This window comes from Phalangium opilio, unplaced genomic scaffold (genome assembly GCF_054372755.1).
Source record: "Phalangium opilio isolate 3A_F unplaced genomic scaffold, DU_Popi_V2 ptg000100l_1, whole genome shotgun sequence".
Lineage (NCBI taxonomy): Eukaryota > Metazoa > Arthropoda > Arachnida > Opiliones > Phalangiidae > Phalangium > Phalangium opilio.
In genome coordinates this window covers 222,563-243,917 of record NW_028324203.1, presented here as the reverse complement: position 1 = coordinate 243,917, position 21,355 = coordinate 222,563, and the positions used below count along the sequence as shown (strand labels likewise).

The 21,355-nt window shown below is 42.7% G+C and overlaps 27 non-coding genes across 27 annotated transcripts; all 27 read left to right on the top strand.

Moving 5' to 3' along the window:
• The first annotated feature begins 90 nt into the window (after positions 1-90).
• Positions 91-212, top strand: TRNAL-CAA (transfer RNA leucine (anticodon CAA)). Its single transcript has 2 exons — positions 91-128; positions 167-212. It is a non-coding gene; the product is annotated as a tRNA-Leu (tRNA).
• A 1,196-nt stretch (positions 213-1,408) lies between these two features.
• On the top strand, positions 1,409-1,531 carry TRNAL-CAA (transfer RNA leucine (anticodon CAA)). The gene is made up of 2 exons: positions 1,409-1,446; positions 1,486-1,531. It is a non-coding gene; the product is annotated as a tRNA-Leu (tRNA).
• A 255-nt stretch (positions 1,532-1,786) lies between these two features.
• On the top strand, positions 1,787-1,908 carry TRNAL-CAA (transfer RNA leucine (anticodon CAA)). The gene is made up of 2 exons: positions 1,787-1,824; positions 1,863-1,908. It is a non-coding gene; the product is annotated as a tRNA-Leu (tRNA).
• Positions 1,909-3,673: 1,765 nt separating this feature from the next.
• Positions 3,674-3,796, top strand: TRNAL-CAA (transfer RNA leucine (anticodon CAA)). The gene is made up of 2 exons: positions 3,674-3,711; positions 3,751-3,796. It is a non-coding gene; the product is annotated as a tRNA-Leu (tRNA).
• A 255-nt stretch (positions 3,797-4,051) lies between these two features.
• Positions 4,052-4,173, top strand: TRNAL-CAA (transfer RNA leucine (anticodon CAA)). Its single transcript has 2 exons — positions 4,052-4,089; positions 4,128-4,173. It is a non-coding gene; the product is annotated as a tRNA-Leu (tRNA).
• A 1,008-nt stretch (positions 4,174-5,181) lies between these two features.
• TRNAL-CAA (transfer RNA leucine (anticodon CAA)) lies at positions 5,182-5,304 on the top strand. The gene is made up of 2 exons: positions 5,182-5,219; positions 5,259-5,304. It is a non-coding gene; the product is annotated as a tRNA-Leu (tRNA).
• Positions 5,305-5,559: 255 nt separating this feature from the next.
• TRNAL-CAA (transfer RNA leucine (anticodon CAA)) lies at positions 5,560-5,681 on the top strand. The gene is made up of 2 exons: positions 5,560-5,597; positions 5,636-5,681. It is a non-coding gene; the product is annotated as a tRNA-Leu (tRNA).
• A 1,007-nt stretch (positions 5,682-6,688) lies between these two features.
• On the top strand, positions 6,689-6,811 carry TRNAL-CAA (transfer RNA leucine (anticodon CAA)). The gene is made up of 2 exons: positions 6,689-6,726; positions 6,766-6,811. It is a non-coding gene; the product is annotated as a tRNA-Leu (tRNA).
• Positions 6,812-7,066: 255 nt separating this feature from the next.
• Positions 7,067-7,188, top strand: TRNAL-CAA (transfer RNA leucine (anticodon CAA)). Its single transcript has 2 exons — positions 7,067-7,104; positions 7,143-7,188. It is a non-coding gene; the product is annotated as a tRNA-Leu (tRNA).
• A 444-nt stretch (positions 7,189-7,632) lies between these two features.
• On the top strand, positions 7,633-7,754 carry TRNAL-CAA (transfer RNA leucine (anticodon CAA)). The gene is made up of 2 exons: positions 7,633-7,670; positions 7,709-7,754. It is a non-coding gene; the product is annotated as a tRNA-Leu (tRNA).
• A 1,008-nt stretch (positions 7,755-8,762) lies between these two features.
• On the top strand, positions 8,763-8,885 carry TRNAL-CAA (transfer RNA leucine (anticodon CAA)). Its single transcript has 2 exons — positions 8,763-8,800; positions 8,840-8,885. It is a non-coding gene; the product is annotated as a tRNA-Leu (tRNA).
• A 255-nt stretch (positions 8,886-9,140) lies between these two features.
• Positions 9,141-9,262, top strand: TRNAL-CAA (transfer RNA leucine (anticodon CAA)). Its single transcript has 2 exons — positions 9,141-9,178; positions 9,217-9,262. It is a non-coding gene; the product is annotated as a tRNA-Leu (tRNA).
• A 1,007-nt stretch (positions 9,263-10,269) lies between these two features.
• TRNAL-CAA (transfer RNA leucine (anticodon CAA)) lies at positions 10,270-10,392 on the top strand. Its single transcript has 2 exons — positions 10,270-10,307; positions 10,347-10,392. It is a non-coding gene; the product is annotated as a tRNA-Leu (tRNA).
• Positions 10,393-10,647: 255 nt separating this feature from the next.
• Positions 10,648-10,769, top strand: TRNAL-CAA (transfer RNA leucine (anticodon CAA)). Its single transcript has 2 exons — positions 10,648-10,685; positions 10,724-10,769. It is a non-coding gene; the product is annotated as a tRNA-Leu (tRNA).
• Positions 10,770-11,776: 1,007 nt separating this feature from the next.
• TRNAL-CAA (transfer RNA leucine (anticodon CAA)) lies at positions 11,777-11,899 on the top strand. Its single transcript has 2 exons — positions 11,777-11,814; positions 11,854-11,899. It is a non-coding gene; the product is annotated as a tRNA-Leu (tRNA).
• Positions 11,900-12,154: 255 nt separating this feature from the next.
• On the top strand, positions 12,155-12,276 carry TRNAL-CAA (transfer RNA leucine (anticodon CAA)). The gene is made up of 2 exons: positions 12,155-12,192; positions 12,231-12,276. It is a non-coding gene; the product is annotated as a tRNA-Leu (tRNA).
• An 821-nt stretch (positions 12,277-13,097) lies between these two features.
• TRNAL-CAA (transfer RNA leucine (anticodon CAA)) lies at positions 13,098-13,219 on the top strand. The gene is made up of 2 exons: positions 13,098-13,135; positions 13,174-13,219. It is a non-coding gene; the product is annotated as a tRNA-Leu (tRNA).
• An 819-nt stretch (positions 13,220-14,038) lies between these two features.
• TRNAL-CAA (transfer RNA leucine (anticodon CAA)) lies at positions 14,039-14,161 on the top strand. The gene is made up of 2 exons: positions 14,039-14,076; positions 14,116-14,161. It is a non-coding gene; the product is annotated as a tRNA-Leu (tRNA).
• Positions 14,162-14,416: 255 nt separating this feature from the next.
• On the top strand, positions 14,417-14,538 carry TRNAL-CAA (transfer RNA leucine (anticodon CAA)). Its single transcript has 2 exons — positions 14,417-14,454; positions 14,493-14,538. It is a non-coding gene; the product is annotated as a tRNA-Leu (tRNA).
• A 1,007-nt stretch (positions 14,539-15,545) lies between these two features.
• Positions 15,546-15,668, top strand: TRNAL-CAA (transfer RNA leucine (anticodon CAA)). Its single transcript has 2 exons — positions 15,546-15,583; positions 15,623-15,668. It is a non-coding gene; the product is annotated as a tRNA-Leu (tRNA).
• Positions 15,669-15,923: 255 nt separating this feature from the next.
• On the top strand, positions 15,924-16,045 carry TRNAL-CAA (transfer RNA leucine (anticodon CAA)). The gene is made up of 2 exons: positions 15,924-15,961; positions 16,000-16,045. It is a non-coding gene; the product is annotated as a tRNA-Leu (tRNA).
• An 821-nt stretch (positions 16,046-16,866) lies between these two features.
• TRNAL-CAA (transfer RNA leucine (anticodon CAA)) lies at positions 16,867-16,988 on the top strand. Its single transcript has 2 exons — positions 16,867-16,904; positions 16,943-16,988. It is a non-coding gene; the product is annotated as a tRNA-Leu (tRNA).
• A 632-nt stretch (positions 16,989-17,620) lies between these two features.
• TRNAL-CAA (transfer RNA leucine (anticodon CAA)) lies at positions 17,621-17,743 on the top strand. Its single transcript has 2 exons — positions 17,621-17,658; positions 17,698-17,743. It is a non-coding gene; the product is annotated as a tRNA-Leu (tRNA).
• A 255-nt stretch (positions 17,744-17,998) lies between these two features.
• On the top strand, positions 17,999-18,120 carry TRNAL-CAA (transfer RNA leucine (anticodon CAA)). The gene is made up of 2 exons: positions 17,999-18,036; positions 18,075-18,120. It is a non-coding gene; the product is annotated as a tRNA-Leu (tRNA).
• Positions 18,121-18,752: 632 nt separating this feature from the next.
• On the top strand, positions 18,753-18,874 carry TRNAL-CAA (transfer RNA leucine (anticodon CAA)). The gene is made up of 2 exons: positions 18,753-18,790; positions 18,829-18,874. It is a non-coding gene; the product is annotated as a tRNA-Leu (tRNA).
• A 1,764-nt stretch (positions 18,875-20,638) lies between these two features.
• TRNAL-CAA (transfer RNA leucine (anticodon CAA)) lies at positions 20,639-20,761 on the top strand. The gene is made up of 2 exons: positions 20,639-20,676; positions 20,716-20,761. It is a non-coding gene; the product is annotated as a tRNA-Leu (tRNA).
• A 255-nt stretch (positions 20,762-21,016) lies between these two features.
• Positions 21,017-21,138, top strand: TRNAL-CAA (transfer RNA leucine (anticodon CAA)). The gene is made up of 2 exons: positions 21,017-21,054; positions 21,093-21,138. It is a non-coding gene; the product is annotated as a tRNA-Leu (tRNA).
• The last annotated feature ends 217 nt before the right edge of the window (positions 21,139-21,355 follow it).

Sequence of the window (21,355 nt, the reverse complement as noted above, 5' to 3'; positions counted from 1 at the left end):
TGGGTTCGAATCCCACTTCTGACACGATATGTTTTATGAAAATAATTGGAAGAGATGTAATTTTAAATCGTCCAAATTACACAAAATCACGTCAGGATGGCCGAGCGGTCTAAGGCGCCAGACTCAAGGGGCTTAGCTTCCTTCGTTCACGATGTGAATCTGTGAATTCTGGTCCTCGTATGAGGGCGTGGGTTTGAATCCCACTTCTGACACGATATGTTTTATGAAAATAACTGGAAGAGATGTAATTTTAAAACGACCAAATTACACTAAACCACGTCAGGATGACCGAGCGGTCTAAGGCGACAGACTGAAGGGTTCTTAGTTTCATTGGTTCACGATGTCAATCTGTGTGTTCTGGGCCTCGTATGAGGGCGTGGGTTCGAATCCACTTCTGACACGATATGTTTTATGAAAATAACTGGAAGAGATGTAATTTTAAAACGTCCAAATTACACAAAACCATGTCAGCATTGCCGAGCGGTCTAAGGCTACAGATTCAAGGGTTCTTAGTTTCATTGGTTCACGATGTCAATCTGTGTATTCTCGGCCTCGTATGAGGGCGTGGGTTCGAATCCCACTTCTGACACGATATGTTTTATGAAAATAACTGGAAGAGATGTAATTTTAAAACGTCCAAATTACACAAAACCATGTCAGGTTTGCCGAGCGGTCTAAGGCTACAGATTCAAGGGTTCTTAGTTTCATTGGATCACGATGTGAATCTGTGTATTCCAGTCCTCGTTTGAGGGCGTGGGTTCGAATCCCACTTCTGAAACGATGTGTTTTATGAAAATAACTGAAAGAGATGTAATTTTAAAACCCCAAATTACACAAAATCACGTCAGGATGGCCGAGCGGTCTAAGGCGACAGACTCAAGGGTTCTTAGTTTCATTGGTTCACGATGTCAATCTGTGTGTTCTGGGCCTCGTATGAGGGCGTGGGTTCGAATCCACTTCTGACACGATATGTTTTATGAAAATAACTGGAAGAGATGTAATTTTAAAACGTCCAAATTACACAAAACCATGTCAGCATTGCCGAGCGGTCTAAGGCTACAGATTCAAGGGTTCTTAGTTTCATTGGTTCACGATGTCAATCTGTGTATTCTCGGCCTCGTATGAGAGCGTGGGTTCGAATCCCACTTCTGACACGATATGTTTTATGAAAATAACTGGAAGAGATGTAATTTTAAAACGTCCAAATTACACAAAACCATGTCAGGTTTGCCGAGCGGTCTAAGGCTACAGATTCAAGGGTTCTTAGTTTCATTGGATCACGATGTGAATCTGTGTATTCCAGTCCTCGTTTGAGGGCGTGGGTTCGAATCCCACTTCTGAAACGATGTGTTTTATGAAAATAACTGAAAGAGATGTAATTTTAAAACCCCAAATTACACAAAATCACGTCAGGATGGCCGAGCGGTCTAAGGCGACAGACTCAAGGGTTCTTAGTTTCATTGGTTCACGATGTCAATCTGTGTGTTCTGGGCCTCGTATGAGGGCGTGGGTTCGAATCCCACTTCTGACACGATATGTTTTATGAAAATAACTGGAAGAGATGTAATTTTAAAACGTCCAAATTACACAAAACCATGTCAGGATTGCCGAGCGGTCTAAGGCTACAGATTCAAGGGTTCTTAGTTTCATTGGTTCACGATGTCAATCTGTGTATTCTGGGCCTCGTATGAGGGCGTGGGTTCGAATCCCACTTCTGACACGATATGTTTTATGAAAATAATTGGAAGAGATGTAATTTTAAATCGTCCAAATTACACAAAATCACGTCAGGATGGCCGAGCGGTCTAAGGCGCCAGACTCAAGGGGCTTAGCTTCCTTCGTTCACGATGTGAATCTGTGAATTCTGGTCCTCGTATGAGGGCGTGGGTTTGAATCCCACTTCTGACACGATATGTTTTATGAAAATAACTGGAAGAGATGTAATTTTAAAACGACCAAATTACACTAAACCACGTCAGGATGACCGAGCGGTCTAAGGCGACAGACTGAAGGGTTCTTAGTTTCATTGGTTCACGATGTCAATCTGTGTGTTCTGGGCCTCGTATGAGGGCGTGGGTTCGAATCCCACTTCTGACACGATATGTTTTATGAAAATAAGTGGAAGAGATGTAATTTTAAAACCCCAAATTACACAAAATCACGTCAGTATGGCCGAGCGGTCTAAGGCGACAGACTCAAGGGTTCTTAGTTTCATTGGTTCACGATGTCAATCTGTGTGTTCTGGGCCTCGTATGAGGGCGTGGGTTCGAATCCCACTTCTGACACGATATGTTTTTATGAAAATAACTGGAAGAGATGTAATTTTAAAACGTCCAAATTACACAAAATCACGTCAGGATGGCCGAGAAGTCTACGGCGCCAGACTCAAGGGTCTTAGCTTCCTTCGTTCACGATGTATATCTGTGAATTCTGGTCCTCGTATGAGGGCGTGGGTTTGAATCCCACTTTTGACACGATATGTTTTATGAAAATAACTGGATGAGATGTAATTTTAAAACGTCCAAATTACACAAAACCATGTCAGGATTGCCGAGCGGTCTAAGGCTACATATTCAAGGGTTCTTAGTTTCATTGGTTCACGATGTCAATCTGTGTATTCTGGGCCTCGTATGAGGGCGTGGGTTCGAATCCCACTTCTGACACGATATGTTTTATGAAAATAATTGGAAGAGATGTAATTTTAAATCGTCCAAATTACACAAAATCACGTCAGTATGGCCGAGCGGTCTAAGGCGACAGACTCAAGGGTTCTTAGTTTCATTGGTTCACGATGTCAATCTGTGTGTTCTGCGCCTCGTATGAGGGCGTGGGTTCGAATCCCACTTTTGACACGATATGTTTTATGAAAATAACTGGATGAGATGTAATTTTAAAACGTCCAAATTACACAAAACCATGTCAGGATTGCCGAGCTGTCTAAGGCTACAGATTCAAGGGTTCTTAGTTTCATTGGATCACGATGTGAATCTGTGTATTCCGGTCCTCGTTTGAGGGCGTGGGTTCGAATTCCACTTCTGAAACGATATGTTTTATGAAAATAACTGGAAGAGATGTAAATTTAAAACGTCCAAATTACACTAAACCACGTCAGGATGACCGAGCGGTCTAAGGCGACAGACTCAAGGGTTCTTAGTTTCATTGGTTCACGATGTCAATCTGTGTGTTCTGGGCCTCGTATGAGGGCGTGGGTTCGAATCCCACTTCTGACACGATATGTTTTATGAAAATAACTGGAAGAGATGTAATTTTAAAACGTCCAAATTACACAAAACCATGTCAGCATTGCCGAGCGGTCTAAGGCTACAGATTCAAGGGTTCTTAGTTTCATTGGTTCACGATGTCAATCTGTGTATTCTCGGCCTCGTATGAGGGCGTGGGTTCGAATCCCACTTCTGACACGATATGTTTTATGAAAATAACTGGAAGAGATGTAATTTTAAAACGTCCAAATTACACAAAACCATGTCAGGATTGCCGAGCTGTCTAAGGCTACATATTCAAGGGTTCTTAGTTTCATTGGATCACGATGTGAATCTGTGTATTCCGGTCCTCGTTTGAGGGCGTGGGTTCGAATTCCACTTCTGAAACGATGTGTTTTATGAAAATAACTGGAAGAGGTGTAATTTTAAAACCCCAAATTACACAAAATCACGTCAGGATGGCCGAGCGGTCTAAGGCGACAGACTCAAGGGTTCTTAGTTTCATTGGTTCACGATGTCAATCTGTGTGTTCTGGGCCTCGTATGAGGGCGTGGGTTCGAATCCCACTTCTGACACGATATGTTTTATGAAAATAACTGGAAGAGATGTAATTTTAAAACGTCCAAATTACACAAAACCATGTCAGGATTGCCGAGCGGTCTAAGGCTACATATTCAAGGGTTCTTAGTTTCATTGGTTCACGATGTCAATCTGTGTATTCTGGGCCTCGTATGAGGGCGTGGGTTCGAATCCCACTTCTGACACGATATGTTTTATGAAAATAACTGGAAGAGATGTAATTTTAAAACGTCCAAATTACACAAAATCACGTCAGGATGGCCGAGCGGTCTAAGGCGCCAGACTCAAGGGGCTTAGCTTCCTTCGTTCACGATGTGAATCTGTGAATTCTGGTCCTCGTATGAGGGCGTGGGTTTGAATCCCACTTCTGACACGATATGTTTTATGAAAATAACTGGAAGAGATGTAATTTTAAAACGTCCAAATTACACAAAACCATGTCAGGATGACCGAGCGGTCTAAGGCGACAGACTCAAGGGTTCTTAGTTTCATTGGTTCACGATGTCAATCTGTGTGTTCTGGGCCTCGTATGAGGGCGTGGGTTCGAATCCCACTTCTGACACGATATGTTTTATGAAAATAACTGGAAGAGATGTAATTTTAAAACGTCCAAATTACACAAAATCACGTCAGGATGGCCGAGCGGTCTAAGGCGCCAGACTCAAGGGGCTTAGCTTCCTTCGTTCACGATGTGAATCTGTGAATTCTGGTCCTCGTATGAGGTCGTGGGTTTGAATCCCACTTCTGACACGATATGTTTTATGAAAATAACTGGAAGAGATGTAATTTTAAAACGTCCAAATTACACTAAACCACGTCAGGATGACCGAGCGGTCTAAGGCGACAGACTCAAGGGTTCTTAGTTTCATTGGTTCACGATGTCAATCTGTGTGTTCTGGGCCTCGTATGAGGGCGTGGGTTCGAATCCACTTCTGACACGATATGTTTTATGAAAATAACTGGAAGAGATGTAATTTTAAAACGTCCAAATTACACAAAACCATGTCAGCATTGCCGAGCGGTCTAAGGCTACAGATTCAAGGGTTCTTAGTTTCATTGGTTCACGATGTCAATCTGTGTATTCTCGGCCTCGTATGAGGGCGTGGGTTCGAATCCCACTTCTGACACGATATGTTTTATGAAAATAACTGGAAGAGATGTAATTTTAAAACGTCCAAATTACACAAAACCATGTCAGGTTTGCCGAGCGGTCTAAGGCTACAGATTCAAGGGTTCTTAGTTTCATTGGATCACGATGTGAATCTGTGTATTCCAGTCCTCGTTTGAGGGCGTGGGTTCGAATCCCACTTCTGAAACGATGTGTTTTATGAAAATAACTGAAAGAGATGTAATTTTAAAACCCCAAATTACACAAAATCACGTCAGGATGGCCGAGCGGTCTAAGGCGACAGACTCAAGGGTTCTTAGTTTCATTGGTTCACGATGTCAATCTGTGTGTTCTGGGCCTCGTATGAGGGCGTGGGTTCGAATCCCACTTCTGACACGATATGTTTTATGAAAATAACTGGAAGAGATGTAATTTTAAAACGTCCAAATTACACAAAACCATGTCAGGATTGCCGAGCGGTCTAAGGCTACAGATTCAAGGGTTCTTAGTTTCATTGGTTCACGATGTCAATCTGTGTATTCTGGGCCTCGTATGAGGGCGTGGGTTCGAATCCCACTTCTGACACGATATGTTTTATGAAAATAATTGGAAGAGATGTAATTTTAAATCGTCCAAATTACACAAAATCACGTCAGGATGGCCGAGCGGTCTAAGGCGCCAGACTCAAGGGGCTTAGCTTCCTTCGTTCACGATGTGAATCTGTGAATTCTGGTCCTCGTATGAGGGCGTGGGTTTGAATCCCACTTCTGACACGATATGTTTTATGAAAATAACTGGAAGAGATGTAATTTTAAAACGACCAAATTACACTAAACCACGTCAGGATGACCGAGCGGTCTAAGGCGACAGACTGAAGGGTTCTTAGTTTCATTGGTTCACGATGTCAATCTGTGTGTTCTGGGCCTCGTATGAGGGCGTGGGTTCGAATCCACTTCTGACACGATATGTTTTATGAAAATAACTGGAAGAGATGTAATTTTAAAACGTCCAAATTACACAAAACCATGTCAGCATTGCCGAGCGGTCTAAGGCTACAGATTCAAGGGTTCTTAGTTTCATTGGTTCACGATGTGAATCTGTGTATTCCAGTCCTCGTTTGAGGGCGTGGGTTCGAATCCCACTTCTGAAACGATGTGTTTTATGAAAATAACTGAAAGAGATGTAATTTTAAAACCCCAAATTACACAAAATCACGTCAGGATGGCCGAGCGGTCTAAGGCGACAGACTCAAGGGTTCTTAGTTTCATTGGTTCACGATGTCAATCTGTGTGTTCTGGGCCTCGTATGAGGGCGTGGGTTCGAATCCACTTCTGACACGATATGTTTTATGAAAATAACTGGAAGAGATGTAATTTTAAAACGTCCCAATTACACAAAACCATGTCAGCATTGCCGAGCGGTCTAAGGCTACAGATTCAAGGGTTCTTAGTTTCATTGGTTCACGATGTCAATCTGTGTATTCTCGGCCTCGTATGAGGGCGTGGGTTCGAATCCCACTTCTGACACGATATGTTTTATGAAAATAACTGGAAGAGATGTAATTTTAAAACGTCCAAATTACACAAAACCATGTCAGGTTTGCCGAGCGGTCTAAGGCTACAGATTCAAGGGTTCTTAGTTTCATTGGATCACGATGTGAATCTGTGTATTCCAGTCCTCGTTTGAGGGCGTGGGTTCGAATCCCACTTCTGAAACGATGTGTTTTATGAAAATAACTGAAAGAGATGTAATTTTAAAACCCCAAATTACACAAAATCACGTCAGGATGGCCGAGCGGTCTAAGGCGACAGACTCAAGGGTTCTTAGTTTCATTGGTTCACGATGTCAATCTGTGTGTTCTGGGCCTCGTATGAGGGCGTGGGTTCGAATCCCACTTCTGACACGATATGTTTTATGAAAATAACTGGAAGAGATGTAATTTTAAAACGTCCAAATTACACAAAACCATGTCAGGATTGCCGAGCGGTCTAAGGCTACAGATTCAAGGGTTCTTAGTTTCATTGGTTCACGATGTCAATCTGTGTATTCTGGGCCTCGTATGAGGGCGTGGGTTCGAATCCCACTTCTGACACGATATGTTTTATGAAAATAATTGGAAGAGATGTAATTTTAAATCGTCCAAATTACACAAAATCACGTCAGGATGGCCGAGCGGTCTAAGGCGCCAGACTCAAGGGGCTTAGCTTCCTTCGTTCACGATGTGAATCTGTGAATTCTGGTCCTCGTATGAGGGCGTGGGTTTGAATCCCACTTCTGACACGATATGTTTTATGAAAATAACTGGAAGAGATGTAATTTTAAAACGACCAAATTACACTAAACCACGTCAGGATGACCGAGCGGTCTAAGGCGACAGACTGAAGGGTTCTTAGTTTCATTGGTTCACGATGTCAATCTGTGTGTTCTGGGCCTCGTATGAGGGCGTGGGTTCGAATCCCACTTCTGACACGATATGTTTTATGAAAATAACTGGAAGAGATGTAATTTTAAAACGTCCAAATTACACAAAACCATGTCAGGATTGCCGAGCGGTCTAAGGCTACATATTCAAGGGTTCTTAGTTTCATTGGTTCACGATGTCAATCTGTGTATTCTGGGCCTCGTATGAGGGCGTGGGTTCGAATCCCACTTCTGACACGATATGTTTTATGAAAATAACTGGAAGAGATGTAATTTTAAAACGTCCAAATTACACAAAATCACGTCAGGATGGCCGAGCGGTCTAAGGCGCCAGACTCAAGGGGCTTAGCTTCCTTCGTTCACGATGTGAATCTGTGAATTCTGGTCCTCGTATGAGGGCGTGGGTTTGAATCCCACTTCTGACACGATATGTTTTATGAAAATAACTGGAAGAGATGTAATTTTAAAACGTCCAAATTACACAAAACCATGTCAGGATGACCGAGCGGTCTAAGGCGACAGACTCAAGGGTTCTTAGTTTCATTGGTTCACGATGTCAATCTGTGTGTTCTGGGCCTCGTATGAGGGCGTGGGTTCGAATCCCACTTCTGACACGATATGTTTTATGAAAATAACTGGAAGAGATGTAATTTTAAAACGTCCAAATTACACAAAATCACGTCAGGATGGCCGAGCGGTCTAAGGCGCCAGACTCAAGGGGCTTAGCTTCCTTCGTTCACGATGTGAATCTGTGAATTCTGGTCCTCGTATGAGGTCGTGGGTTTGAATCCCACTTCTGACACGATATGTTTTATGAAAATAACTGGAAGAGATGTAATTTTAAAACGTCCAAATTACACTAAACCACGTCAGGATGACCGAGCGGTCTAAGGCGACAGACTCAAGGGTTCTTAGTTTCATTGGTTCACGATGTCAATCTGTGTGTTCTGGGCCTCGTATGAGGGCGTGGGTTCGAATCCACTTCTGACACGATATGTTTTATGAAAATAACTGGAAGAGATGTAATTTTAAAACGTCCAAATTACACAAAACCATGTCAGCATTGCCGAGCGGTCTAAGGCTACAGATTCAAGGGTTCTTAGTTTCATTGGTTCACGATGTCAATCTGTGTATTCTCGGCCTCGTATGAGGGCGTGGGTTCGAATCCCACTTCTGACACGATATGTTTTATGAAAATAACTGGAAGAGATGTAATTTTAAAACGTCCAAATTACACAAAACCATGTCAGGTTTGCCGAGCGGTCTAAGGCTACAGATTCAAGGGTTCTTAGTTTCATTGGATCACGATGTGAATCTGTGTATTCCAGTCCTCGTTTGAGGGCGTGGGTTCGAATCCCACTTCTGAAACGATGTGTTTTATGAAAATAACTGAAAGAGATGTAATTTTAAAACCCCAAATTACACAAAATCACGTCAGGATGGCCGAGCGGTCTAAGGCGACAGACTCAAGGGTTCTTAGTTTCATTGGTTCACGATGTCAATCTGTGTGTTCTGGGCCTCGTATGAGGGCGTGGGTTCGAATCCCACTTCTGACACGATATGTTTTATGAAAATAACTGGAAGAGATGTAATTTTAAAACGTCCAAATTACACAAAACCATGTCAGGATTGCCGAGCGGTCTAAGGCTACAGATTCAAGGGTTCTTAGTTTCATTGGTTCACGATGTCAATCTGTGTATTCTGGGCCTCGTATGAGGGCGTGGGTTCGAATCCCACTTCTGACACGATATGTTTTATGAAAATAATTGGAAGAGATGTAATTTTAAATCGTCCAAATTACACAAAATCACGTCAGGATGGCCGAGCGGTCTAAGGCGCCAGACTCAAGGGGCTTAGCTTCCTTCGTTCACGATGTGAATCTGTGAATTCTGGTCCTCGTATGAGGGCGTGGGTTTGAATCCCACTTCTGACACGATATGTTTTATGAAAATAACTGGAAGAGATGTAATTTTAAAACGACCAAATTACACTAAACCACGTCAGGATGACCGAGCGGTCTAAGGCGACAGACTGAAGGGTTCTTAGTTTCATTGGTTCACGATGTCAATCTGTGTGTTCTGGGCCTCGTATGAGGGCGTGGGTTCGAATCCACTTCTGACACGATATGTTTTATGAAAATAACTGGAAGAGATGTAATTTTAAAACGTCCAAATTACACAAAACCATGTCAGCATTGCCGAGCGGTCTAAGGCTACAGATTCAAGGGTTCTTAGTTTCATTGGTTCACGATGTGAATCTGTGTATTCCAGTCCTCGTTTGAGGGCGTGGGTTCGAATCCCACTTCTGAAACGATGTGTTTTATGAAAATAACTGAAAGAGATGTAATTTTAAAACCCCAAATTACACAAAATCACGTCAGGATGGCCGAGCGGTCTAAGGCGACAGACTCAAGGGTTCTTAGTTTCATTGGTTCACGATGTCAATCTGTGTGTTCTGGGCCTCGTATGAGGGCGTGGGTTCGAATCCACTTCTGACACGATATGTTTTATGAAAATAACTGGAAGAGATGTAATTTTAAAACGTCCCAATTACACAAAACCATGTCAGCATTGCCGAGCGGTCTAAGGCTACAGATTCAAGGGTTCTTAGTTTCATTGGTTCACGATGTCAATCTGTGTATTCTCGGCCTCGTATGAGGGCGTGGGTTCGAATCCCACTTCTGACACGATATGTTTTATGAAAATAACTGGAAGAGATGTAATTTTAAAACGTCCAAATTACACAAAACCATGTCAGGTTTGCCGAGCGGTCTAAGGCTACAGATTCAAGGGTTCTTAGTTTCATTGGATCACGATGTGAATCTGTGTATTCCAGTCCTCGTTTGAGGGCGTGGGTTCGAATCCCACTTCTGAAACGATGTGTTTTATGAAAATAACTGAAAGAGATGTAATTTTAAAACCCCAAATTACACAAAATCACGTCAGGATGGCCGAGCGGTCTAAGGCGACAGACTCAAGGGTTCTTAGTTTCATTGGTTCACGATGTCAATCTGTGTGTTCTGGGCCTCGTATGAGGGCGTGGGTTCGAATCCCACTTCTGACACGATATGTTTTATGAAAATAACTGGAAGAGATGTAATTTTAAAACGTCCAAATTACACAAAACCATGTCAGGATTGCCGAGCGGTCTAAGGCTACAGATTCAAGGGTTCTTAGTTTCATTGGTTCACGATGTCAATCTGTGTATTCTGGGCCTCGTATGAGGGCGTGGGTTCGAATCCCACTTCTGACACGATATGTTTTATGAAAATAATTGGAAGAGATGTAATTTTAAATCGTCCAAATTACACAAAATCACGTCAGGATGGCCGAGCGGTCTAAGGCGCCAGACTCAAGGGGCTTAGCTTCCTTCGTTCACGATGTGAATCTGTGAATTCTGGTCCTCGTATGAGGGCGTGGGTTTGAATCCCACTTCTGACACGATATGTTTTATGAAAATAACTGGAAGAGATGTAATTTTAAAACGACCAAATTACACTAAACCACGTCAGGATGACCGAGCGGTCTAAGGCGACAGACTGAAGGGTTCTTAGTTTCATTGGTTCACGATGTCAATCTGTGTGTTCTGGGCCTCGTATGAGGGCGTGGGTTCGAATCCACTTCTGACACGATATGTTTTATGAAAATAACTGGAAGAGATGTAATTTTAAAACGTCCAAATTACACAAAACCATGTCAGCATTGCCGAGCGGTCTAAGGCTACAGATTCAAGGGTTCTTAGTTTCATTGGTTCACGATGTGAATCTGTGTATTCCAGTCCTCGTTTGAGGGCGTGGGTTCGAATCCCACTTCTGAAACGATGTGTTTTATGAAAATAACTGAAAGAGATGTAATTTTAAAACCCCAAATTACACAAAATCACGTCAGGATGGCCGAGCGGTCTAAGGCGACAGACTCAAGGGTTCTTAGTTTCATTGGTTCACGATGTCAATCTGTGTGTTCTGGGCCTCGTATGAGGGCGTGGGTTCGAATCCACTTCTGACACGATATGTTTTATGAAAATAACTGGAAGAGATGTAATTTTAAAACGTCCCAATTACACAAAACCATGTCAGCATTGCCGAGCGGTCTAAGGCTACAGATTCAAGGGTTCTTAGTTTCATTGGTTCACGATGTCAATCTGTGTATTCTCGGCCTCGTATGAGGGCGTGGGTTCGAATCCCACTTCTGACACGATATGTTTTATGAAAATAACTGGAAGAGATGTAATTTTAAAACGTCCAAATTACACAAAACCATGTCAGGTTTGCCGAGCGGTCTAAGGCTACAGATTCAAGGGTTCTTAGTTTCATTGGATCACGATGTGAATCTGTGTATTCCAGTCCTCGTTTGAGGGCGTGGGTTCGAATCCCACTTCTGAAACGATGTGTTTTATGAAAATAACTGAAAGAGATGTAATTTTAAAACCCCAAATTACACAAAATCACGTCAGGATGGCCGAGCGGTCTAAGGCGACAGACTCAAGGGTTCTTAGTTTCATTGGTTCACGATGTCAATCTGTGTGTTCTGGGCCTCGTATGAGGGCGTGGGTTCGAATCCCACTTCTGACACGATATGTTTTATGAAAATAACTGGAAGAGATGTAATTTTAAAACGTCCAAATTACACAAAACCATGTCAGGATTGCCGAGCGGTCTAAGGCTACAGATTCAAGGGTTCTTAGTTTCATTGGTTCACGATGTCAATCTGTGTATTCTGGGCCTCGTATGAGGGCGTGGGTTCGAATCCCACTTCTGACACGATATGTTTTATGAAAATAATTGGAAGAGATGTAATTTTAAATCGTCCAAATTACACAAAATCACGTCAGGATGGCCGAGCGGTCTAAGGCGCCAGACTCAAGGGGCTTAGCTTCCTTCGTTCACGATGTGAATCTGTGAATTCTGGTCCTCGTATGAGGGCGTGGGTTTGAATCCCACTTCTGACACGATATGTTTTATGAAAATAACTGGAAGAGATGTAATTTTAAAACGACCAAATTACACTAAACCACGTCAGGATGACCGAGCGGTCTAAGGCGACAGACTGAAGGGTTCTTAGTTTCATTGGTTCACGATGTCAATCTGTGTGTTCTGGGCCTCGTATGAGGGCGTGGGTTCGAATCCCACTTCTGACACGATATGTTTTATGAAAATAAGTGGAAGAGATGTAATTTTAAAACCCCAAATTACACAAAATCACGTCAGTATGGCTGAGCGGTCTAAGGCGACAGACTCAAGGGTTCTTAGTTTCATTGGTTCACGATGTCAATCTGTGTGTTCTGGGCCTCGTATGAGGGCGTGGGTTCGAATCCCACTTCTGACACGATATGTTTTTATGAAAATAACTGGAAGAGATGTAATTTTAAAACGTCCAAATTACACAAAATCACGTCAGGATGGCCGAGAAGTCTACGGCGCCAGACTCAAGGGTCTTAGCTTCCTTCGTTCACGATGTATATCTGTGAATTCTGGTCCTCGTATGAGGGCGTGGGTTTGAATCCCACTTTTGACACGATATGTTTTATGAAAATAACTGGATGAGATGTAATTTTAAAACGTCCAAATTACACAAAACCATGTCAGGATTGCCGAGCGGTCTAAGGCTACATATTCAAGGGTTCTTAGTTTCATTGGTTCACGATGTCAATCTGTGTATTCTGGGCCTCGTATGAGGGCGTGGTTTCGAATCCCACTTCTGACACGATATGTTTTATGAAAATAACTGGAAGAGATGTAATTTTAAAACGTCCAAATTACACAAAATCACGTCAGGATGGCCGAGCGGTCTAAGGCGCCAGACTCAAGGGGCTTAGCTTCCTTCGTTCACGATGTGAATCTGTGAATTCTGGTCCTCGTATGAGGGCGTGGGTTTGAATCCCACTTCTGACACGATATGTTTTATGAAAATAACTGGAAGAGATGTAATTTTAAAACGTCCAAATTACACAAAATCACGTCAGGATGGCCGAGCGGTCTAAGGCTACAGATTCAAGGGTTCTTAGTTTCATTGGTTCACGATGTGAATCTGTGTATTCCAGTCCTCGTTTGAGGGCGTGGGTTCGAATCCCACTTCTGAAACGATGTGTTTTATGAAAATAACTGAAAGAGATGTAATTTTAAAACCCCAAATTACACAAAATCACGTCAGGATGGCCGAGCGGTCTAAGGCGACAGACTCAAGGGTTCTTAGTTTCATTGGTTCACGATGTCAATCTGTGTGTTCTGGGCCTCGTATGAGGGCGTGGGTTCGAATCCACTTCTGACACGATATGTTTTATGAAAATAACTGGAAGAGATGTAATTTTAAAACGTCCCAATTACACAAAACCATGTCAGCATTGCCGAGCGGTCTAAGGCTACAGATTCAAGGGTTCTTAGTTTCATTGGTTCACGATGTCAATCTGTGTATTCTCGGCCTCGTATGAGGGCGTGGGTTCGAATCCCACTTCTGACACGATATGTTTTATGAAAATAACTGGAAGAGATGTAATTTTAAAACGTCCAAATTACACAAAACCATGTCAGGTTTGCCGAGCGGTCTAAGGCTACAGATTCAAGGGTTCTTAGTTTCATTGGATCACGATGTGAATCTGTGTATTCCAGTCCTCGTTTGAGGGCGTGGGTTCGAATCCCACTTCTGAAACGATGTGTTTTATGAAAATAACTGAAAGAGATGTAATTTTAAAACCCCAAATTACACAAAATCACGTCAGGATGGCCGAGCGGTCTAAGGCGACAGACTCAAGGGTTCTTAGTTTCATTGGTTCACGATGTCAATCTGTGTGTTCTGGGCCTCGTATGAGGGCGTGGGTTCGAATCCCACTTCTGACACGATATGTTTTATGAAAATAACTGGAAGAGATGTAATTTTAAAACGTCCAAATTACACAAAACCATGTCAGGATTGCCGAGCGGTCTAAGGCTACAGATTCAAGGGTTCTTAGTTTCATTGGTTCACGATGTCAATCTGTGTATTCTGGGCCTCGTATGAGGGCGTGGGTTCGAATCCCACTTCTGACACGATATGTTTTATGAAAATAATTGGAAGAGATGTAATTTTAAATCGTCCAAATTACACAAAATCACGTCAGGATGGCCGAGCGGTCTAAGGCGCCAGACTCAAGGGGCTTAGCTTCCTTCGTTCACGATGTGAATCTGTGAATTCTGGTCCTCGTATGAGGGCGTGGGTTTGAATCCCACTTCTGACACGATATGTTTTATGAAAATAACTGGAAGAGATGTAATTTTAAAACGACCAAATTACACTAAACCACGTCAGGATGACCGAGCGGTCTAAGGCGACAGACTGAAGGGTTCTTAGTTTCATTGGTTCACGATGTCAATCTGTGTGTTCTGGGCCTCGTATGAGGGCGTGGGTTCGAATCCACTTCTGACACGATATGTTTTATGAAAATAACTGGAAGAGATGTAATTTTAAAACGTCCAAATTACACAAAACCATGTCAGCATTGCCGAGCGGTCTAAGGCTACAGATTCAAGGGTTCTTAGTTTCATTGGTTCACGATGTGAATCTGTGTATTCCAGTCCTCGTTTGAGGGCGTGGGTTCGAATCCCACTTCTGAAACGATGTGTTTTATGAAAATAACTGAAAGAGATGTAATTTTAAAACCCCAAATTACACAAAATCACGTCAGGATGGCCGAGCGGTCTAAGGCGACAGACTCAAGGGTTCTTAGTTTCATTGGTTCACGATGTCAATCTGTGTGTTCTGGGCCTCGTATGAGGGCGTGGGTTCGAATCCACTTCTGACACGATATGTTTTATGAAAATAACTGGAAGAGATGTAATTTTAAAACGTCCCAATTACACAAAACCATGTCAGCATTGCCGAGCGGTCTAAGGCTACAGATTCAAGGGTTCTTAGTTTCATTGGTTCACGATGTCAATCTGTGTATTCTCGGCCTCGTATGAGGGCGTGGGTTCGAATCCCACTTCTGACACGATATGTTTTATGAAAATAACTGGAAGAGATGTAATTTTAAAACGTCCAAATTACACAAAACCATGTCAGGTTTGCCGAGCGGTCTAAGGCTACAGATTCAAGGGTTCTTAGTTTCATTGGATCACGATGTGAATCTGTGTATTCCAGTCCTCGTTTGAGGGCGTGGGTTCGAATCCCACTTCTGAAACGATGTGTTTTATGAAAATAACTGAAAGAGATGTAATTTTAAAACCCCAAATTACACAAAATCACGTCAGGATGGCCGAGCGGTCTAAGGCGACAGACTCAAGGGTTCTTAGTTTCATTGGTTCACGATGTCAATCTGTGTGTTCTGGGCCTCGTATGAGGGCGTGGGTTCGAATCCCACTTCTGACACGATATGTTTTATGAAAATAACTGGAAGAGATGTAATTTTAAAACGTCCAAATTACACAAAACCATGTCAGGATTGCCGAGCGGTCTAAGGCTACAGATTCAAGGGTTCTTAGTTTCATTGGTTCACGATGTCAATCTGTGTATTCTGGGCCTCGTATGAGGGCGTGGGTTCGAATCCCACTTCTGACACGATATGTTTTATGAAAATAATTGGAAGAGATGTAATTTTAAATCGTCCAAATTACACAAAATCACGTCAGGATGGCCGAGCGGTCTAAGGCGCCAGACTCAAGGGGCTTAGCTTCCTTCGTTCACGATGTGAATCTGTGAATTCTGGTCCTCGTATGAGGGCGTGGGTTTGAATCCCACTTCTGACACGATATGTTTTATGAAAATAACTGGAAGAGATGTAATTTTAAAACGACCAAATTACACTAAACCACGTCAGGATGACCGAGCGGTCTAAGGCGACAGACTGAAGGGTTCTTAGTTTCATTGGTTCACGATGTCAATCTGTGTGTTCTGGGCCTCGTATGAGGGCGTGGGTTCGAATCCCACTTCTGACACGATATGTTTTATGAAAATAAGTGGAAGAGATGTAATTTTAAAACCCCAAATTACACAAAATCACGTCAGTATGGCTGAGCGGTCTAAGGCGACAGACTCAAGGGTTCTTAGTTTCATTGGTTCACGATGTCAATCTGTGTGTTCTGGGCCTCGTATGAGGGCGTGGGTTCGAATCCCACTTCTGACACGATATGTTTTTATGAAAATAACTGGAAGAGATGTAATTTTAAAACGTCCAAATTACACAAAATCACGTCAGGATGGCCGAGAAGTCTACGGCGCCAGACTCAAGGGTCTTAGCTTCCTTCGTTCACGATGTATATCTGTGAATTCTGGTCCTCGTATGAGGGCGTGGGTTTGAATCCCACTTTTGACACGATATGTTTTATGAAAATAACTGGATGAGATGTAATTTTAAAACGTCCAAATTACACAAAACCATGTCAGGATTGCCGAGCGGTCTAAGGCTACATATTCAAGGGTTCTTAGTTTCATTGGTTCACGATGTCAATCTGTGTATTCTGGGCCTCGTATGAGGGCGTGGTTTCGAATCCCACTTCTGACACGATATGTTTTATGAAAATAACTGGAAGAGATGTAATTTTAAAACGTCCAAATTACACAAAATCACGTCAGGATGGCCGAGCGGTCTAAGGCGCCAGACTCAAGGGGCTTAGCTTCCTTCGTTCACGATGTGAATCTGTGAATTCTGGTCCTCGTATGAGGGCGTGGGTTTGAATCCCACTTCTGACACGATATGTTTTATGAAAATAACTGGAAGAGATGTAATTTTAAAACGTCCAAATTACACTAAACCACGTCAGGATGACCGAGCGGTCTAAGGCGACAGACTCAAGGGTTCTTAGTTTCATTGGTTCACGATGTCAATCTGTGTGTTCTGGGCCTCGTATGAGGGCGTGGGTTCGAATCCCACTTCTGACACGATATGTTTTATGAAAATAACTGGAAGAGATGTAATTTTAAAACGTCCAAATTACACAAAACCATGTCAGCATTGCCGAGCGGTCTAAGGCTACAGATTCAAGGGTTCTTAGTTTCATTGGTTCACGATGTCAATCTGTGTATTCTCGGCCTCGTATGAGGGCGTGGGTTCGAATCCCACTTCTGACACGATATGTTTTATGAAAATAACTGGAAGAGATGTAATTTTAAAACGTCCAAATTACACAAAACCATGTCAGGTTTGCCGAGCGGTCTAAGGCTACAGATTCAAGGGTTCTTAGTTTCTTTGGATCACGATGTGAATCTGTGTATTCCGGTCCTCGTTTGAGGGCGTGGGTTCGAATCCCACTTCTGAAACGATGTGTTTTATGAAAATAACTGGAAGAGATGTAATTTTAAAACCCCAAATTACACAAAATCACGTCAGGATGGCCGAGCGGTCTAAGGCGACAGACTCAAGGGTTCTTAGTTTCATTGGTTCACGATGTCAATCTGTGTGTTCTGGGCCTCGTATGAGGGCGTGGGTTCGAATCCCACTTCTGACACGATATGTTTTATGAAAATAACTGGAAGAGATGTAATTTTAAAACGTCCAAATTACACAAAACCATGTCAGGATTGCCGAGCGGTCTAAGGCTACAGATTCAAGGGTTCTTAGTTTCATTGGTTCACGATGTCAATCTGTGTATTCTGGGCCTCGTATGAGGGCGTGGGTTCGAATCCCACTTCTGACACGATATGTTTTATGAAAATAATTGGAAGAGATGTAATTTTAAATCGTCCAAATTACACAAAATCACGTCAGGATGGCCGAGCGGTCTAAGGCGCCAGACTCAAGGGGCTTAGCTTCCTTCGTTCACGATGTGAATCTGTGAATTCTGGTCCTCGTATGAGGGCGTGGGTTTGAATCCCACTTCTGACACGATATGTTTTATGAAAATAACTGGAAGAGATGTAATTTTAAAACGTCCAAATTACACTAAACCACGTCAGGATGACCGAGCGGTCTAAGGCGACAGACTCAAGGGTTCTTAGTTTCATTGGTTCACGATGCCAATCTGTGTGTTCTGGGCCTCGTATGAGGGCGTGGGTTCGAATCCCACTTCTGACACGATATGTTTTATGAAAATAAGTGGAAGAGATGTAATTTTAAAACCCCAAATTACACAAAATCACGTCAGTATGGCCGAGCGGTCTAAGGCGACAGACTCAAGGGTTCTTAGTTTCATTGGTTCACGATGTCAATCTGTGTGTTCTGGGCCTCGTATGAGGGCGTGGGTTCGAATCCCACTTTTGACACGATATGTTTTATGAAAATAACTGGATGAGATGTAATTTTAAAACGTCCAAATTACACAAAACCATGTCAGGATTGCCGAGCTGTCTAAGGCTACAGATTCAAGGGTTCTTAGTTTCATTGGATCACGATGTGAATCTGTGTATTCCGGTCCTCGTTTGAGGGCGTGGGTTCGAATTCCACTTCTGAAACGATATGTTTTATGAAAATAACTGGAAGAGATGTAAATTTAAAACGTCCAAATTACACAAAATCACGTCAGGATGGCCGAGTGGTCTAAGGCGCCAGACTCAAGGGGCTTAGCTTCCTTCGTTCAAGATGTGAATCTGTGAATTCTGGTCCTCGTTTGAGGGCGTGGGTTCGAATCCCACTTCTGACACGATATGTTTTATGAAAATAACTGGAAGAGATGTAATTTTAAAACGTCCAAATTACACAAAACCATGTCAGGATTGCCGAGCGGTCTAAGGCTACAGATTCAAGGGTTCTTAGTTTCATTGGTTCACGATGTCAATCTGTGTATTCTGGGCCTCGTATGAGGGCGTGGGTTCGAATCCCACTTCTGACACGATATGTTTTATGAAAATAACTGGAAGAGATGTAATTTTAAAACGTCCAAATTACACTAAACCACGTCAGGATGACCGAGCGGTCTAAGGCGACAGACTCAAGGGTTCTTAGTTTCATTGGTTCACGATGTCAATCTGTGTGTTCTGGGCCTCGTATGAGGGCGTGGGTTCGAATCCCCCTTCTGACACGATATGTTTTATGAAAATAAGTGGAAGAGATGTAATTTTAAAACCCCAAATTACACAAAATCACGTCAGTATGGCCGAGCGGTCTAAGGCGACAGACTCAAGGGTTCTTAGTTTCATTGGTTCACGATGTCAATCTGTGTGTTCTGGGCCTCGTATGAGGGCGTGGGTTCGAATCCCACTTTTGGCACGATATGTTTTATGAAAATAACTGGATAAGATGTAATTTTAAAACGTCCAAATTACACAAAACCATGTCAGGATTGCCGAGCTGTCTAAGGCTACAGATTCAAGGGTTCTTAGTTTCATTGGATCACGATGTGAATCTGTGTATTCCGGTCCTCGTTTGAGGGCGTGGGTTCGAATTCCACTTCTGAAACGATATGTTTTATGAAAATAACTGGAAGAGATGTAATTTTAAAACGTCCAAATTACAATAAACCACGTCAGGATGACCGAGCGGTCTAAGGCGACAGACTCAAGGGTTCTTAGTTTCATTGGTTCACGATGTCAATCTGTGTGTTCTGGGCCTCGTATGAGGGCGTGGGTTCGAATCCCACTTCTGACACGATATGTTTTATGAAAATAACTGGAAGAGATGTAATTTTAAAACGTCCAAATTACACAAAACCATGTCAGGTTTGCCGAGCGGTCTAAGGCTACAGATTCAAGGGTTCTTAGTTTCATTGGATCACGATGTGAATCTGTGTATTCCGGTCCTCGTTTGAGGGCGTGGGTTCGAATTCCACTTCTGAAACGATGTGTTTTATGAAAATAACTGGAAGAGATGTAATTTTAAACGTCTAAATGACTTAAAACCACGGCAGGATGGCCGAGCGGTGTAAGGCTCCAGACTCAAGGGTTCTTAGTTTCATTGGTTCACGATGTCAATCTGTGTGTTCTGGGCCTCGTATGAGGGCGTGGGTTCGAATCCCACTTCTGACACGAAATGTTTTATGAAAATAACTGGAAGAGATGTAATTTTAAAACGTCCAAATTACACAAAACCATGTCAGCATTGCCGAGCGGTCTAAGGCTACAGATTCAAGGGTTCTTAGTTTCATTGGTTCACGATGTCAATCTGTGTATTCTCGGCCTCGTATGAGGGCGTGGGTTCGAATCCCACTTCTGACACGATATGTTTTATGAAAATAACTGGAAGAGATGTAATTTTAAAACGTCCAAATTACACAAAACCATGTCAGGTTTGCCGAGCGGTCTAAGGCTACAGATTCAAGGGTTCTTAGTTTCATTGTATCACGATGTGAATCTGTGTATTCCGGTCCTCGTTTGAGGGCGTGGGTTCGAATCCCACTTCTGAAACGATGTGTTTTATGAAAATAACTGGAAGAGATGTAATTTTAAAATCCCAAATTACACAAAATCACGTCAGGATGGCCGAGCGGTCTAAGGCGACAGACTCAAGGGTTCTTAGTTTCATTGGTTCACGATGTCAATCTGTGTGTTCTGGGCCTCGTATGAGGGCGTGGGTTCGAATCCCACTTCTGACACGATATGTTTTATGAAAATAACTGGAAGAGATGTAATTTTAAAACGTCCAAATTACACAAAACCATGTCAGGATTGCCGAGCGGTCTAAGGCTACAGATTCAAGGGTTCTTAGTTTCATTGGTTCACGATGTCAATCTGTGTATTCTGGGCCTCGTATGAGGGCGTGGGTTCGAATCCCACTTCTGACACGATATGTTTTATGAAAATAATTGGAAGAGATGTAATTTTAAATCGTCCAAATTACACAAAATCACGTCAGGATGGCCGAGCGGTCTAAGGCGCCAGACTCAAGGGGCTTAGCTTCCTTCGTTCACGATGTGAATCTGTGAATTCTGGTCCTCGTATGAGGGCGTGGGTTTGAATCCCACTTCTGACACGATATGTTTTATGAAAATAACTGGAAGAGATGTAATTTTAAAACGTCCAAATTACACTAAACCACGTCAGGATGACCGAGCGGTCTAAGGCGACAGACTCAAGGGTTCTTAGTTTCATTGGTTCACGATGTCAATCTGTGTGTTCTGGGCCTCGTATGAGGGCGTGGGTTCGAATCCCACTTCTGACACGATATGTTTTATGAAAATAAGTGGAAG